Below are 15811 nucleotides of genomic sequence, written 5' to 3' on the forward strand. Positions count from 1 at the left end.
ATGCCTTGGAGCAGAAGAACCAGAGGCACTGGAGGTGAAGCTCCAGCATCATATGTGGGCAGAATATTCGTGAATGTTCTAGCAGGCCAGAAACAGAGACTCGCCCTCTTGGAGCCAAGTTTCGGCAAAATGCACAGCCTGTGAAACAACTCTGTGGCTTTCAGGGAGCTGGGTGACACTGGGGCAGCTTAGTTTAGATCTAACTTCCCACTACCATGAGGAACATTCCCCGAACGAGTCACTCCGGGGCGATGCAGAGCAGGGACTGGCCTGGGAAGGTGAACTTGCTCAGACGGAGACGCCTCACACGGAGACAGGACCTCATACCGGTCTGTCGCCTCAGTAAGGCCACCGTGGGTATCAGAACCCTGACTTTGATGATCAGATTGGGTCACCTCTGTCCAGAGATTCATCTGTAGAAACACAAGGGAGGTTTCTTTCATCAATACTGTAAGCAACGAAAGACTTGTTATCATGAAATAGACCCACACTCTGTAGGAAGACTGAGGTGTCTTTTCATTCATCTCTAGTTACACTTTTACACAGCAAACTAAAAGATTCACTATCATTTTAGTTCTGAAACGAGTCCCGTGTTTCTCTTAGCTGAAGGTCTGGGGATTAGAGCCCATGTGACTAAGGGGTTACCCTCCCGTCTCCTCAGTCTGGTCCCTCTTCTGCACGTCCTACCTTGTTCTCATCCCACACCGTCTGCTCCGTGCAGGTTGTTCACACCTGCATCAGAGCCTTTATCACTGAGTCTCAGGCTTTGCCAATACAGGAAAGGAAAACAAATGATGCAAAAAATAAACCACTGTAGGTGCATGTCTGAATTCTAGAGATGGAGGGTGGGTGCGCGGGGTGAGGAAGAGAGGAAGCAGAAGAAAAATGGCTTGATTGTTTAGGAAAACACCTGTTTGGTTATGAAAGGTGAGCCTCCTGGCGGGAGAACCGAAGTCGTCTGCATAACGAGGTTGTAGGAATTAGGGGCTTCTCCCCAGGCATCAAGGGAGACTTGTGCCCCATTACCCAGAACAGGGTAAAAGGGATCAGAATAGGCTCCAAAAATGGCTAAGGTCGGGGCTTAAGGAGAAAAGGAACTCCAGTGAGAAACTCTCCATGACAGGCAAAGCTGCGGGTCCTCAGAATAGCGATACCTCCCTCGGGCCTGCGCTGTAGAATTTTGCTGCTTAAATTGTGGTCCACAGAATAGCAGCATCAGTAGCGCCTAAGAGCTTGTTAGAAATGCAGAATCCCAGGCCCCAACCCAGACTTTACTGGACCAGAATCTGTCATTTCAAAGCTCCCCAGGCAATTTATATGTACACTAAATTTTCATAAGTGATGTTTTTAGAGCACTGGTCTGCAGCTTTGGCTGTGCATTGGAATTGCCCAGGAAACTTAAAAAAATACTGACAGCCCACCACCAGAACTCTCCGGTGATTCTAATATGTAGCAAAATCTGAGAACCACTGCCTTAGAGGGCTCAAATCTGGGTTTTTTCTGGCTGTGCCCCTGTGCGTGGTGGGAGGTGTCCATGGGCCAGGGGTGCACTGATAAACAGGCTATCCAGAAAAAAAAAAAGGTTGATTTGTAGATTGAAATGTTTGCCAGTTTCCACTCCCCCCACAGCACAGCTGATTTCAAGCTACCAGTGCAACGCCCTGAAAGTGGAGTTAGGAAGCGATGTTTTTTTTAATAAATTTACTTATTTGTTTTTGGCTGCATTGGGTCTTTGTTGCTGCATGTGGGCTTTCTCTAGTTGTGGCGAGCGGGGGCTACTCTTCCTTGCGGTGCGCGGGCTTCTCATTGCGGTGGCTTCTCTTGTCGTGGAGCATGGGCTCTAGGCGTGCGGGCTTCAGTAGTTGTGGTGCACGGGCTCAGTAGTTGTGGCGCACGGGCGTAGCTGCTCCGCGACGTGTGGGATCTTTCCAGACCAGGGCTCGAACCCGTGTCCCCTGCATTGGCAGGCTGATTCTTAAGCACTGCGCCACCAGGGAAGTCCAGGAAGCAATGATTTGACTCTCAAGAACCTGTGCTAACCGGCACACCACTGCATGGGGCCAGTGGAGTGTGTCTACACCGAGTCTCTCCCCGTCCTTCAGGACCTTGGAGTACCCTGATGCTATGCAGGCCTCTTCCCAAAGAGGGTGGTTCAGAGTTTAAACATGGGCCACAGTGTTCACAGCTGAGGTCCCTCGTGTGCAGGATGTAGCTGGTGTTAGGAAGGGCATGGGAGAGAGGGTGAGAGTTGGGCCTCCAGTGCTTTCTTGCCCCATCCGTGTCAATGCAGGAGTGGGCCTGCCGAATAGGCATGCCCCATTTTGAGCTTGCAGCTCTTTCCTGAGCTCTGCTATGGCACGGTGGCCTTCTGTTATCACCACACATCCCCGATCCCTAAGAACACGCTTAACATGCTGCTTTGGGCTTAGGTGTGCTTTGGGGAATCGGTGGGAAGACAGTGCTCCTGCACTGGGTGAGGGAAGGAGAGAGAGGACCCCACACGTGGGAGGCAAGAGGACTCGAAGGATCAGGAATTTAAGTGGGAATCCCCAGGAGGATATGACTCACCATCCACTCCCCAGGAGCCCTTGGAAATGTTGGGGAGGTACTGGACTTCCCACAGGATGCAGGAGATGGACTTAAGGCATTTCGTTTATTTGTTAAAGGAAGGATGATTTCTAAAGTCTGGAGGACTTAGGACAAAGAGTCCAGAGCCTGGAGTTGGATTGCAAGGGTTAAATTCCCAGCTCCACCACGGACTAGCCTGTGGCCTTGGGGAAGTGGCTTAAGCTTCCATTTCCTACTCTGTTTCTACCTTGGGGAGTGTATCGGAAGCTAGTGTGCCCTCGGAAGGCAGAGAGTTGGGGCAGATCCGGGGCAGGAAGGGGTCAAGGAGGGTAGAGGGCCAGGTGGCAGTCATGCTGGGAGGCCGAGAGGGGGCAGCCAGTGAGGAGGTGAGACAGAACAGGCTGCAGCTTCTGTGAGAGGAGTCTCCCGGGAAGTTGATGCCCTGAAAGAAGGGCACCCAGAACCGATGAAGGGAAACGATTAATGAAAAAAGGTCAAAGACAAACATCACCTCCTTCCCAGGTTGTTAGCACCAGCCTTCTCCCTCTCACCCAAATGCCGAGTAACACTTCCTTTAAAATAGTCAAAGGGTGAGGACTTGAGCCCCACAAATTGCTGGAAACCCAGCCTCTCAAAGGACCTGAAAGCTCCCCAGAAGGCTGCCGTTTCTACCGTGTGTGTGTGTGTGTGTGTGTGTGTGTGTATATGTGTGTGTGCGCGCGCACGTACGAGAGAGGGAGGTTGGCCCGTGCGTTGTGAGGGTCTCATGGCCTCAGCTTCCTTGTCGGCCTCAATGACTGTCAGGCAGGCTCTTCTTTGCTTGTATGTTTCCAACCCAGAACTAGGCCATCTTCAGGGAGTCCCAGCCAGCAGCTTCCTCTCTTAGACTAGCTTCCCTTCCTTCAGAGGACGTGCCCTCTCTCCTGGGGCCTGGCCCTATCCAGGAGTCCCCAAGAGGGGAAGAGCTTAGTATCCCATTCTGTTCCAAGGCCTGTCTTAGTCCTCAAATCCTTTCTATGGTTGAGCTCTTCTCAAGATGATTAATAAGCTTCAAGGAAAATCTATCCTCTACCTAAAGCTCTTGGGGGGAAAATGGTTTCAGATACAATTTTAGTGTGAAACTTCCAGTAAGACAATCAAATCAAAGCCCAATAGGAGTCTTGTACAACATTACATACCTAGGATATAGGTTCCGGTGTTATCAGGGACCCAGACTCCTTTCCTCTTGTTGCTCCCCCATCCTTGGGGTGTTGCTGTCACCACATGGTCCCCCAACAGCTCACCCCCACCACCAAATCCACGCTGTAGCCAATGAGAAGGGGAAGAAGAGGAAGACATGCCCCTTTGCTCGAAGGGCATACGACACTTCTCATTTCTCTTGGATCAGAACCTAGTCCGCATGGCCATCCCTACTGACAGGAAGGCTGGGTAACAGAGTCTTTATTCTGGGGAGCCATTTGCCCAACAAAAGATTCTACTACTGGGCTTCCCTGGTGGCGCAGTGGTTGAGAGTCCGCCTGCCGATGCAGGGGACGCGGGTTCGTGCCCCGGTCCAGGAAGATCCCTCATGCCGCGGAGCGGCTGGGCCCATGAGCCATGGCCGCTGAGCCTGCGCGTCCGGAGCCTGTGCTCCGCAACGGGAGAGGCCATAACGGTGAGAGGCCCGTGTACTGCAAAAAAAAAAAAAAAAAAAAAAAGATTCTACTACTATGGCAGAAGAAGAGAGTGAATGCCGGGGTTCACTCTGAGCCTCCGCTCAGACATCAACAACCCAAACTGGGTTGAGCTGCACCAAGCTTGGTCCAGTTCCCTGAGAGAGTGTCCTGGGGAAGGTGAAGAGCAAGTCAGCTTACCCTCCAGGAGCGCCGAGGTGAGCACTTAGAAGGTGCTCACATCGTCACCATCTTCAGATAAGAGCAAGGTGCCCAGTGGGAAAAGACTATTTCCACAGAGAACAGAAAAGCCCAACAGGGACCTGAGGCTCTGCCCTCACTAATGAGAAGACCCACAGGCTCTCCTCTACGTCTAGACCCTGTGCCAAAGAGAAAGAGGGAGAAATGCCAAATGTTCAATAATTACCAAGGAGAGACAGAACTGAAGGAGACTGAATTACTCTCACTGGCAAGCATATGGTCCTTTCCCCACAAGTTAGTGGAATGGGAGCTCACTAGGAGAGGTAGAATAGCTATAGAAAAAAAAGGTTGTGGAGGGACTTCCCTGGCAGTCCAGTGGTTAAGACCCTGTGCCTCCACTGCAGGGGATGTGGGTTCGATCCCTGATCAGGGAACTAAGATCCTGCATGCCACCGCGTAGTGTGGCCCCCAAAAAAAAGGGTTGTGGAGTTTTGGGGGTTTTGGTGTAATCTAAAAGTTAAAACTCTCTCTGTCTCTGTCTCTGTCTCTGTCTCTGTCTCTCTCTCTCTCTGTGACACACACACACACACACACACACACACACACACACGAGTAAAATTTACCAGCCTATTGTTTTTAAGATGAAGTTCTAAGAGCATGTTTCTTACAGGTAGAACCACCACTATCCCTGTTTATGCAATCTGCCAGCCAGGCAAAGCTGAAAGGGAAGATCTTTTAAATGAAAAGAATACATAATTTTTCTCCTGCCAGGAAGGTGTGAGCATCAAGGCAACAAGCTGAGCCAGTGAAGACAAGTCTGCTTGTAATACCTAAGCTTTCAGGTGGCCTGAGAGGTAAGGTGGTCACTCTGTTTCCAGAACAGAATGCAGAGCAGAGCAGGCAAAAGCCCTCAGGAGGTACGTGGTTGGGCCTTTGGTTTTTTTGTTTTTGTTTTTGTTTTTTGCGGTACGCGGGCCTCTCACTGTTGCGGCCTCTCCCGTTGTGGAGCACAGGCTCCGGACGCGCAGGCTCAGCGGCCATGGCTCACGGGCCCAGCCGCTCCGCGGCATGTGGGATCCTCCCGGACCGGGGCATGAACCCGTGTCCCCTGCATCGGCAGGCGGACCCTCAACCACTGCACCACCGGGGAAGCCCAGGCCTTTGGTTTTTGCTCAGCTGGATCCTCACATGTGTTTGGATTCTCTGATTTGCAGTAAATTCTCTAACATACAACACACCCTTATTTAATTGTTAGCATAAGAATGTCTTATTGCTGCATACGAATATTTTAATATCATCTACTATTTTGTTGAGTTTTGTTCCTTTACAGTATTGACCGATAACTGACTCTTGGTATACTAATTGAATTATGCATTTATTTGATAGTTATTATTATAATACTAGCTAATATTTATCGAGCACAATGCCAGACACTGCACAGAGGTCATTTTATCTAATCTTCCATAACAATCTCGGGGCTGCGGTACGCAGTTATGCAGTTGGTGCCCGGCTGAGAAGGCAAAATCAGCCCCGGTCCCCCACCCACCAAGCCCTGTGCTGGGGCAGAGGTCTCATGCCCCTGGAGGAAAGGAGATGTCTTCTTTACACAAAGGCAACAGCCAGAATCAGTGCATTGGGAGCCTTGATCACCAATGAAAGAGAGACCTTATGTCTCCCATTATCCAGATTAAGAATCCGAGGTACAAAGAGGTTAAGAACTTCCCTAAGGTCACATGGCTGGCAGGAGGTGGTCGAGAGACTAGTCCAGCAGCCAGACTTGCAGCCCAGGCTCTCAACCCGGATGCTGTTGGTGTAGTGTCTTCCCCACCACCGGGAATGCTCAGTCTTAGGTTGTGAGTGCCCAGAAGACAAGCATTTGTGTCCACATGAGTTACCTTGGGTTCTACGCAACACGCTACATCAGTGAGCAGATGAGATGCATTGTTGACACTAAAGGAATGATTGCTCAGCTCTTTGGGCAGAAATCTCCAGCTACTGCAGCCAGCTGCTTTAGACTGGAATTTCACGATGTAACAGGAAGAGAAGAGGCATTGAGAACTGTCAGAGAAACAACACCCTGAGGAAATCAACCCTCTAGATTCTGACAACAAACAAAAGTTTGGAGTCTGGAGGTCAGGCAGCCCAGTTTGCTTAGTGGGGAAAGCTTAACGAGAACTGTCCACCTACCTCCCTCGCACCCATACTTCACGTCTTTGTAGAGCCTTGAAAGATCAGTCTGTCCATAAAATATATCTGCCTTCTAACTTTGCACCCAAATTCCCCCCATTTAATGCATTTCTCTGGGTTATAGTTGTCCTACCTGCCACCAGCACCCTCCAGTTCCTTCCTGCTTGCTCCCTGATGCCTGAAATTCCTTGAACATGGAACAAAGGGTTTCATTTCACAGAGAGTGATGAAGCTTAAAATGCAAGCGCCCCTCAGAGAGGTAGCACAGTGATTTAAATTCACACCGTGTAGCTGAGGTATAAATGAGGGATCAGGTTTTTTCCTGAGAGGACCTTTAGATGAGGGAAAGGCAGAAGAGAGAATAAGGATACCAGAAAAACTGGTGCTGGAGAAAGGACAGTCTAGAGAGGGTAAAGGGCCCAGGAAGGAGGTGAATCTGTGTGGCCTCAGCATATGTCCGCACCCACCTTGAGCCCCCGGTGGGTACTGGGCAGCCCGGTGCAGGGGAGAGGCGTGGCTTTCTTAGGGAGTCAGCTCTGGTCTGAAACCCAGCTGTGCAGCCCTAACAAGCTGCCTGACTTCTGTGCACCTTAATTTCCTCACCTGTAAAACGAGGGAAATAAAACCCACCATGCAGGCCTGCTTTGGGGACTATTTTATTTTAATTGTGATGAAATAACATAAAATTTACCATCCTAACCACTTTTAAGTGTACACTTCAGTGGCATTAAGTAGATTCACATTGTTGTGTAACCAGCACCACTATTTATTTCCAGAACTCTTTTGATCTTGCAAAACTGAAACTCTATACCCATTAAGCAATAATTCTGCGTTCCTGCCTCTTCTCAGTCTTTGATAGCCACCATTCTACTTTGTCTCTATGAATTTGACTGCTCTAGGTGCCTCAGCTAAGTGGAATCATACAGTACTTGTCCTTTTATGACTGACTTATTTCACTTAGAATAATGTCCTCCAGGTTCATCCCTGTCATAGTACATGTCAGAATTTCCTTCCTTTTATAAGGCTGATTAATATTCCATTGTATGTGTATACCACATTTTGTTTATCCATCCATCCATCGATGGACACGTGGGTTGCCTCCTACCTTGGCTGTCGTGTATAATGCTACTATGAACATGGTGTACAGATTTCTCTTCAAGACTCTCTTTTCTTGAGGGTTTCTTTGAGACCCTCAGTTCTTCTGGGTATATACCCAGAAATGGAATTATTGGGTCCTATGGTAATTCTATTTTTAATTTTTTGAGAAATCGCCACACTATTTTTCACACAGGCTGCACCACTTCACATTCCACCAATGGTGCACGTGGATTCCAGTTTCTCCACATTCTCCCTGACACTTGTTATTTTCTCATTTTTGATAGTAACTATCCTAATTTGTTTTAATTGAAGTATAGTTGATTTTCAATATTGTGTTTCAGGTATACAGCAAAGTGATTTGGTTATGCATGTATATGTATACATATATTCTTTTTTTCTATTCTTTTCCATTATAGTTTATTACAAGATATTCAGTATAGTTCCCTGTGCTATACAGTAAGTCCTTGTTGTTTATTTATTTTATATATGGTAGTGTGCATCCGTTAATCCCATACTCCCAATTTATCCCTCCCCACCCTTCCCCTTCAGTAACCATAAGTCTTGTCTTGATGTCCATGAGTCTGTTTCTGTTTTGTAAATAAGTTCTTCTGTATCATATTTTAGATTCCACATATAAGTGATATCACATGATATTTGTCTTTGACTTATTCACTTAGTATGATAATCTCTAGGTCCATCCATGTTGTTGCAAATGGCATTAGTTTATTCTTTTTTATGGCTGAGTAATATTCCATTGTATATATGTACCACATTTTCTTTATCCATTCATCTGTTAATGGACACTTAGCTTGCTTCCATGTCTTGGCTATTGTAAGCACTGTTATGCTTACACTGTTATGCTTACAAGTGCTGTTATGAACATTGGGGTGCATGTATCTTTTCAAATTAGTTTTCATCTTTTCCAGATATATGCCCAGGAGTGAGATTGCTGGATCATATGGTAACTCTCCTTTTAGTTTTTGTTTATTTATTTATTTATTTATTTATGGCTACATTGGGTCTTTGTTGCTGTGCATGGGCCTTCTCTAGTTGCAGTGAGTGGGGGCTACTCTTCGTTGTTGTGCGTGGGCTTCTCATTGCGGTGGCTTCTCTTGTTGCGGAGCACGGGCTCTAGGTGCATGGGCTTCAGTAGTTGTGGCTCGTGGGCTCAGTAGTTGTGGCTCACAGACTTTAGAGCACAGGCTCAGTAGTTGTGGCGCATGGGCTTAGTTGCTCTGCAGCATGTGGGATCTTCGTGAACTAGGGCTTGAACCTGTGTCCCCTGCATTGGCAGGCGGATCCTTAACCACTGCACCACCAGGGAAGTCCCTATTTTTAGTTTTTTTAAGGAACCTCCATACTGTTCTCCATAGTGACTGTACCAATTTACATTCCCACCAACAGTGTAGGAGGGTTCCCTTTTCTCCACACCCTCTCCAGCATTTATTATTTATAGACTTTTTTTTTTTTTTTTTTTTTTACGGGACGCGGGCCTCTCACTGTTGTGGCCTCTCCCGTTGAGGAGCACAGGCTCTGGACGCGCAGGCTCAGCGGCCATGGCTCATGGGCCCAGCCGCTCCACGGCATGTGGAATCTTCTCGGACCGGGGCACGAACCCGTGTCCCCTGCATCGGCAGGCGGACTCTCAACCACTGCGCCACCAGGTAAGCCTATTTATAGACTTTTTAAGGATGGCCATTCAGACCCATGTGAGGTGACACCTCATTGTAGTTTTGATTTGCATTTTTCTAATAATTAGCGATTTGAGCATCTTTTCATGTGCCTGTTGGCCATCTGTATGTCTCCTTTGGAGAAATGTTTATTTAGTTCTTCTGCCCTAACCATCCTAATTTTTAAATATAACCTGAATAAAGCTGCCCATATACATGTCCAAAAGTCAAACAAATGAGTACAGAGAAGACTTGGAGAATAACATGGGATTATTTATCACAGACTTTCTTGAAGGGCAGAGGATCCCTCCTGCTCTCTCACTACTACACTGTGTCTCCTCCACCTCCTCTGTGGGGCTCGTGCTACTTTCTCATCATCCCTTTCCAAACGTTCCTCTCTCATCTGACTTGCCCTGCTGTGTTCAGCCTCCACAGGAAGTAGAATCTGGTCTCAATGTGCTTTTCCCTCTTGGAAAGCAGCTGTCTGGAATTCTGGTGAATAAAATTTTCCACTCCATTATACAGATAATGAAAATCACCTGACATATAGTAGATAATAAATGGTAGCTAATCTTCTGGTACCTATCTCACAGGGGTACTGTGAACAGTTAAGTGCGTAAATAAATGCACACGAAGTTCTTAGAACACTTAAGCGCTGAGGTTAGCTGTTATTATTGTACTGGTGGTAATGGGGAGCTCAGTCTGTTAGGATCTAATCCCTTTGTAGCAAGAGATGCTGCCAACAACTTTGGGTCCAGTTGACCACTCTGAGGAAAGTCACCTTGGAGCAGATAATCTTTGGCCTTTCCAGAACTTTAAAGTGTTCCCCTTTAAGCATGCAAATGTGAGGTGAATAGACGCCATCGCCCTGGGGTAATGGAATGACAGAGCTTTTGTAGCTTGACAGAAGCTGCTGTTCCCAATATACCCTTTGTAGGGGAAGGAGATGAATAAATCTGTACGGGGCTCAAGGAACCTCTTGAAAAGAAAAGGATTGAGAGGTAATCCTTTCCACGTGAGAGTTTGTGTTTCCAGGACCCCTTTGCTAGATTTGTGAGGTCCTGACTGAGTCAGCTGACAGAACAGGGAACAGTTCTAGCGGGCAACTCGCCTAGAAGGAGGGCCACCTGGACGGTGGGGCAGCATCCCGGGGCTCAGCGGGGGTGGGGGGGGGTGAGAAAGGTGGTGATGGGTTCTGGCTTCTGCCTGTGTCTGGCTGACCCTCTGGACTAGAAGCAGCCCACCAAAGCAGTGGAGAAGTAACCAGTGGCTCTACGGCTTTGTCTAGTGGCTAGTTTATTTCGAACCGCCTGTATCTCCACAGTTTTTGCTTCTGAAAGAGACACAAGAACATGTTGAGAATCTTACAATTTGCGTGCCTAGCACCCAGTGCACGTCTGGAATAAGGCAAGGCTCACTAAAGGCTGTGGGACTGGAGTTAGCCAGAAGGGCAGGACCAGGCACTGGGAGCCTGGGCGTTTCTTCTCTTCCTGCCTAGGTTCCAGCAGTGACGCCAGAACTGAGTTATGGGGAGAGTTAGCCAACACCAGGGACCCTTTGGGTGAAGACCATCCTCCGGGAAATGCAGGACAGGAGTTTTCTTCTCTTCCTCGTGGTGTGTCATAGTTTCACTCTGCCATTTCAGCACTTAGAATCATAGCATTTAAAAATGGAAACTCAAGGCTTGTCCAAGGAATGAATCTTTTCCTTTTTTCTTTTTTCCTTTCTTTCCATCTATTAAAGCTGTAGAATGACAAGTTCTGAGCATTAGGTCCAAACGGTTTTGTTTACAGAGGTGGGGAAAGCTGACCTTTATGGAATTATGCCTTTTGCAAGAATACTGAGCCACTCTAGAATCTGGCAAGCACAAATCCTCCCCTCCTAGACTTTTAACTAGAGGGAGAGGGCTGGCCCAGCTCTTGACTGCTCTATTATGCACACAGCAGCCTTCCCCATATGTAAACACTGCACTTTGGGAACCGGCACAGTCTCAGCCCCACCCTTTTATTGCCTACACCTTTCCCCACCCACATTAAGCGCTGTTGTCAAGAATTGTGCAAAGAAAACAAGTTATGTGGGCTCCATCCAAGCACATAAGGAAGGACAGACTACAGCAGGGCAACAAAGGAACGGGAGGAAACATCCCCACCTAGAAATGAGACAGTTCAGGAATCCTTCTCCACAGACTATCTGGCTGACCCTGGAGAGGTTACTCTAAGTCTTGAGCCTCAGATTCTTCAAAGGTAAAGTGGGAATGACAGTAGTAAGTGCATCTCACAGGACTGTTTGCAGGATTAAATGCACTAGCAAGTAGTATATGGTAGGTCCTCAGTGAAGAGTTCCTCTCCTGGGACTTCCCTGGTTGTCCAGGGGGTGAGACTGCATGCTCCCAATGCAGGGGGCCAGGGTTCGATCCCTGGTCGGGGAACTAGATCCTGCACGCACACCGCAACTGAAGATCCCGCGGGCCATGACTAAGACCCGGTGCAACTAAAATAAATGAATAAATAAATAAATAAGAAATATTTTTTTAAATAAGCGTTCGTCTCCTGTGATGCCAGCTAAAAGGGTGTGTGTATTAGCCTGAGAACACCAGGGGGTACTGCTGGGGACCGGAGGTGTTCATTTCCTAGGCTCTCTGACACTTTCCCTGTCATCCATATTTCACTGTAACTGCCTCAGGCATGTTCAGATGGAAGTTTCTTGTGTTCAGGACACCCTCTCTAAACAGTTTACATCCTCAGGCCACTTTTCAGTGGGGCCCCAGCAAGGGCTCCTAGGTAGGAACCATTAACTCCTTCCCCCAAGTGCTGCCTTTCTGCTCGGGGTAAACTGAGATGGAAGGAAGGCCCAGCTACCAGCAATTAAAAGCAGCACTGCAACGCTTGGTATCTCCCCACAGAGCCCTTAGGCTCACATTTGGGGAAACAGTTGGTGGGAGAATTGGAAAAACAGATTCCTCTTGTTCTTCCTGATGGGTTGTATTCCAAAGGCAGTACTTGACAGAAGCATCTTTCAGGCTTTTCCCAATCCATTTAAGGGCATTTAAGAGAAATGAAAAGTATCTTCACCCTGCCCTTTCTTTGATCTCCCTCTTTTTTCCTCCTCTTGTCATTCTTCTTGTCTTTTCTATTCTCATCTCCTAATACTGATAGCTTTTTCAAAGTATCCTGGTACCAACTGCTCCACATGCAAAAAAATGCTATTTTCCCCAAACTAAAAAAAGATTATTATAATAATAATTTTGAGGCAGAAAGCTCAAGGCCAAGATAATAAGTACAATTTTTAAATCTTTTTTTAAATGAATGAAGTACTACACACTTGTTGGAAAAGGAATCCAACATATGTATACTATACATACACATATGTACAGTATACATATTTTATATCAATACTATAAATAGGATAAAAGCCCTCTGTTCTGACCCATTCCCCTCAATCCTTTTCCCCAGAGGTGATCACCACTTAACAGTCTGGTATGCATTCTTCCAGACATTTCTGTCATTTTTGGTTGTTTAGCAGATATGTAGTACTTGCCAACTATGTTCTGGGCAGAGTGATAGGTGTTGGAACCAATGGTGAATAAACATAAATAAATAAATATATATATATATATATATATACACACACACACGTATTTGTTATATCTATCGGCAAAAATGAGATTATGTTTCTCAGTGAATAATATCTCAGAGCCACTTTTCCTTGTATGTGGAAATAAATATATACATTAAATAAATATTTATGGTTTTTAACAGCTGTGTAGTATTCCACTGTAAGGATACACCAAAATGTATACACCCTGTATATGTCGTTTTAAAAACAAGCAGCATTCCCTCTGCTTGCAGAACATAGAGCAACCTGCTCCACATGGCTCACTTGAACAGAACCTGGTGGTCTGGATAGGGGCTCTCTGGAGCCCGTCCCCTGCTCGAGGGTAGAGGGGTGGCCAGCCGAGTGGGCTGACCCTCGGGACTCAGCAGGCAGGCAGAGCGTCCAGGAACACAGTGCGCCTGCCCAGCACCCAGCTGGCCAGTGGGTAACTGAGTTCACACCCAGGTCCCTCTGACTCCAGAGCTGCGGCCAACACAGCTCCCATTACAGTCTGCCGTCCTGGTCATCCTGTTTCTAGCATCTCCTTTGGCAATAAACTCTGTAGGCACTGATTAAGCAAGGAGAAGGAAAGGCAAGGAAATAAACTTGAGTACGTGAAAAATGCAGCCAGAGGAGGGCTGTGTGTGTGTGTCAGGGGCGGGGGGTGGTTCTCAAAACTAGTCACTTTTCCATGCGTGTGGATGGGGCAGGGTGTGTGCGGGGGCGTGTGTGCGTGTGTGTGTGCACGTTTGTGTGTGTAGGGGGATGGACAGTGAGTCCTCCCTTTGTGATTAAGAGCAGCAAATGCAGTTAGAGACAGTAAGAAGTTTCTGCTTCATGCTCCTCCCCACGATCTGCCCCCAGTTTCCTCCTCTGGAGCTGCTAATGAATAACCGATCTTAACACCCAAGTTCAATCCCCTCCCCAGGCACCGTCTCAGGCCAGGGTACCAGGACGACGACAACGCTGAGGTCCAGGGCAGTGGGAACATTCCTCAGCAGTTACTTAGCTGGGTGGTTAAAAAAGAAAAATGCAGCCTAATTGGCCAGTGGCCTTTTCTAGTGAATGAAGGAGGTTTCTGTTTTAAGAAATAAAGTGACTCCTCAGCGGCTGTTGATTCACTGCCCACAGGGAGATTTTTGAGCCAAGGCTTCCTAGCCTCGGTAGAAATTTGCATACAACTTCCACTTCCTGCTTCGGAGCCTGTTCCGGCTTTACCTGGGCCGGGAGAGGGTGGAGGGAGGCCCGGAGCGACCCAAGGTGGAGTGACCCAAGAAGGAGAGAGCGCGATCACCCCGTGGCCCGGTCTGTTTGTCCGTGGTGGCTCTAAGGTAAGTTGTTCAGAGTTGTCACCTGCCGCGCCTTACTTCTTTTTGACCTGTTTCCCAAAACAGTTTTCTCCTTTACTGAAATGTGCTGCCTTACTTTCCTCCACCCGGCTCTCCCCACCTTTCGTTTGTTTGTGTACAGAGAGACCAGCTTGGGCTGGGAAAATGACAGCTACGTTTCTGCTGTGAGAAAATGCTGGTGGTTTAGTATTTCAGACGGGCGAGCGAAGATTAACTCTTTGAGGAGTGGAGACACACACACACGCCTGTGTTTGAGTACTTAGTGTCCCCACAAGTTTCGATTAAGAAGACAAGCCCCATTCTCCAGGGAGGGAGCCGGGGATGGCACAGATTAAGGAATTGGCTTCCAGCCTCAGACACGTCAGTGGCAGAGTTGGAGGGAGAACTCCCAAGTTCTCTTGATGCCTTTTTCACTCGGGGGAAGAAAAATCAACACCACGTTCTTGGGCCAGGAAGTTCATCTCCGCTCTGTGCTGGCTGTGGCGCCCTGTCCGCTCCTCTCCCACAGCCCTCCACCCTCCCAAATGGCCCAGACATCTGCTGGCACGGACAGTAGGCCTGAGCCTTTAGGGAAAAGCAGGGCAGAAGTGCTATTATTTGATCTTAGAAGCTAATCGAGCGTCCTATGACTTTCAAGTTCAAGATGATTTCTTAGCATAGGGGGATATTTTTTGATGAACGGGGGAAAAAAGAGACCAAATAAATAATAAAAGCAGAGGACAAGAAACTTGGTTTCAAGTTCTCACTCCACTCCTTGCTGGCTCTGTGACTTATGCAATTTACTTTGGTTTCCCTAGGCCTGGATTTCTTCATCAATAAAATGTGTGTGGGGTGGTGAGCTAACAAGATTATGTCGAAATTCTAACGAAATAAGGCTGGGGTGATGGGAATCCCAGAGGGGTAGCCATAATGGGTGGTCTTAGAAGAGTGCGTTTTGTTTACTGATTACTCAAATACATTCATCTCACCTCTTGCTACTAAGAGATAGTTAGTCCCTGGAGGAAAAGGACTCCTTTCTTAATCCTTCTCTACCCTCTAGCACTCAGTATACTATCAAGCACCTTGTAGGCACTCGGGTTTCTTCCATATAAGCTGCTCTGATTTGTTTCACTTACCTGCTCTCGAGGCAAAAGGTGAAGCCATAGCCTGGGTAAGAGGCTGAGAGCATCGGCGGTGTGGTGTGCTGGGCTGCCACGTGGCTCTGCAGGAGGCTGCCTGGAATTTAGGTGTTATTCTTGGCTCTAGTTAAATAGGAGAAAGCAGGGGGTTTCTTGAATTAATTTATGTCCCATTTGGGTTACCCAGGAAGAACCAGTCCGTGCACTTGCCCACAGAGTCAGGGCAGGCCCGAGAGCTGGCAGACGAGCCTGGCTCCAGAAGGCTACGTTACTGACTTAGCAGGAGCTGGAAACCACTCCTTGGCTAGACCAGTCACTGTGTGTGGGGCCTTTAATGGGGGGTGAAGGGAAGCTGTGAAGCACGTCTAGATACC

General features: G+C 47.7%; 1 protein-coding gene and 1 long non-coding RNA gene across 11 annotated transcripts in view; one reads left to right on the top strand and one right to left on the bottom strand.

Annotated features, from left to right (window-relative positions):
- Positions 1 to 259: 259 nt before the first annotated feature.
- The window catches only part of LOC137204642 (uncharacterized), a 40926-nt gene continuing 25374 nt past the window's right edge, over positions 260 to 15811 (bottom strand). For 6 of the 9 annotated variants that reach the window (XR_010933770.1, XR_010933771.1, XR_010933763.1 and 3 more), the window contains 2 exons: positions 15435 to 15560; positions 7249 to 14348 (listed from right to left, as the gene is read on the bottom strand). This is a non-coding gene — a long non-coding RNA (uncharacterized lncRNA). Of the gene's footprint in view, positions 414 to 7248; positions 14349 to 15434; positions 15561 to 15811 lie in introns of those variants that run through there. The other 3 variants (XR_010933769.1, XR_010933764.1, XR_010933768.1) reach the window with 3 other exon arrangements.
- The window catches only part of TRAF3IP2 (TRAF3 interacting protein 2), a 41127-nt gene continuing 39476 nt past the window's right edge, over positions 14161 to 15811 (top strand). For both annotated transcript variants that reach the window (XM_067702336.1, XM_067702337.1), the window contains exon 1: positions 14161 to 14301. The gene's annotated coding sequence lies outside the window, so the exon portion shown is untranslated. The remainder of the gene's footprint in view (positions 14302 to 15811) is intronic.

The sequence above is a fragment of the Pseudorca crassidens genome, chromosome 13 (genome assembly GCF_039906515.1).
Source record: "Pseudorca crassidens isolate mPseCra1 chromosome 13, mPseCra1.hap1, whole genome shotgun sequence".
NCBI classification, from domain to species: domain Eukaryota; kingdom Metazoa; phylum Chordata; class Mammalia; order Artiodactyla; family Delphinidae; genus Pseudorca; species Pseudorca crassidens.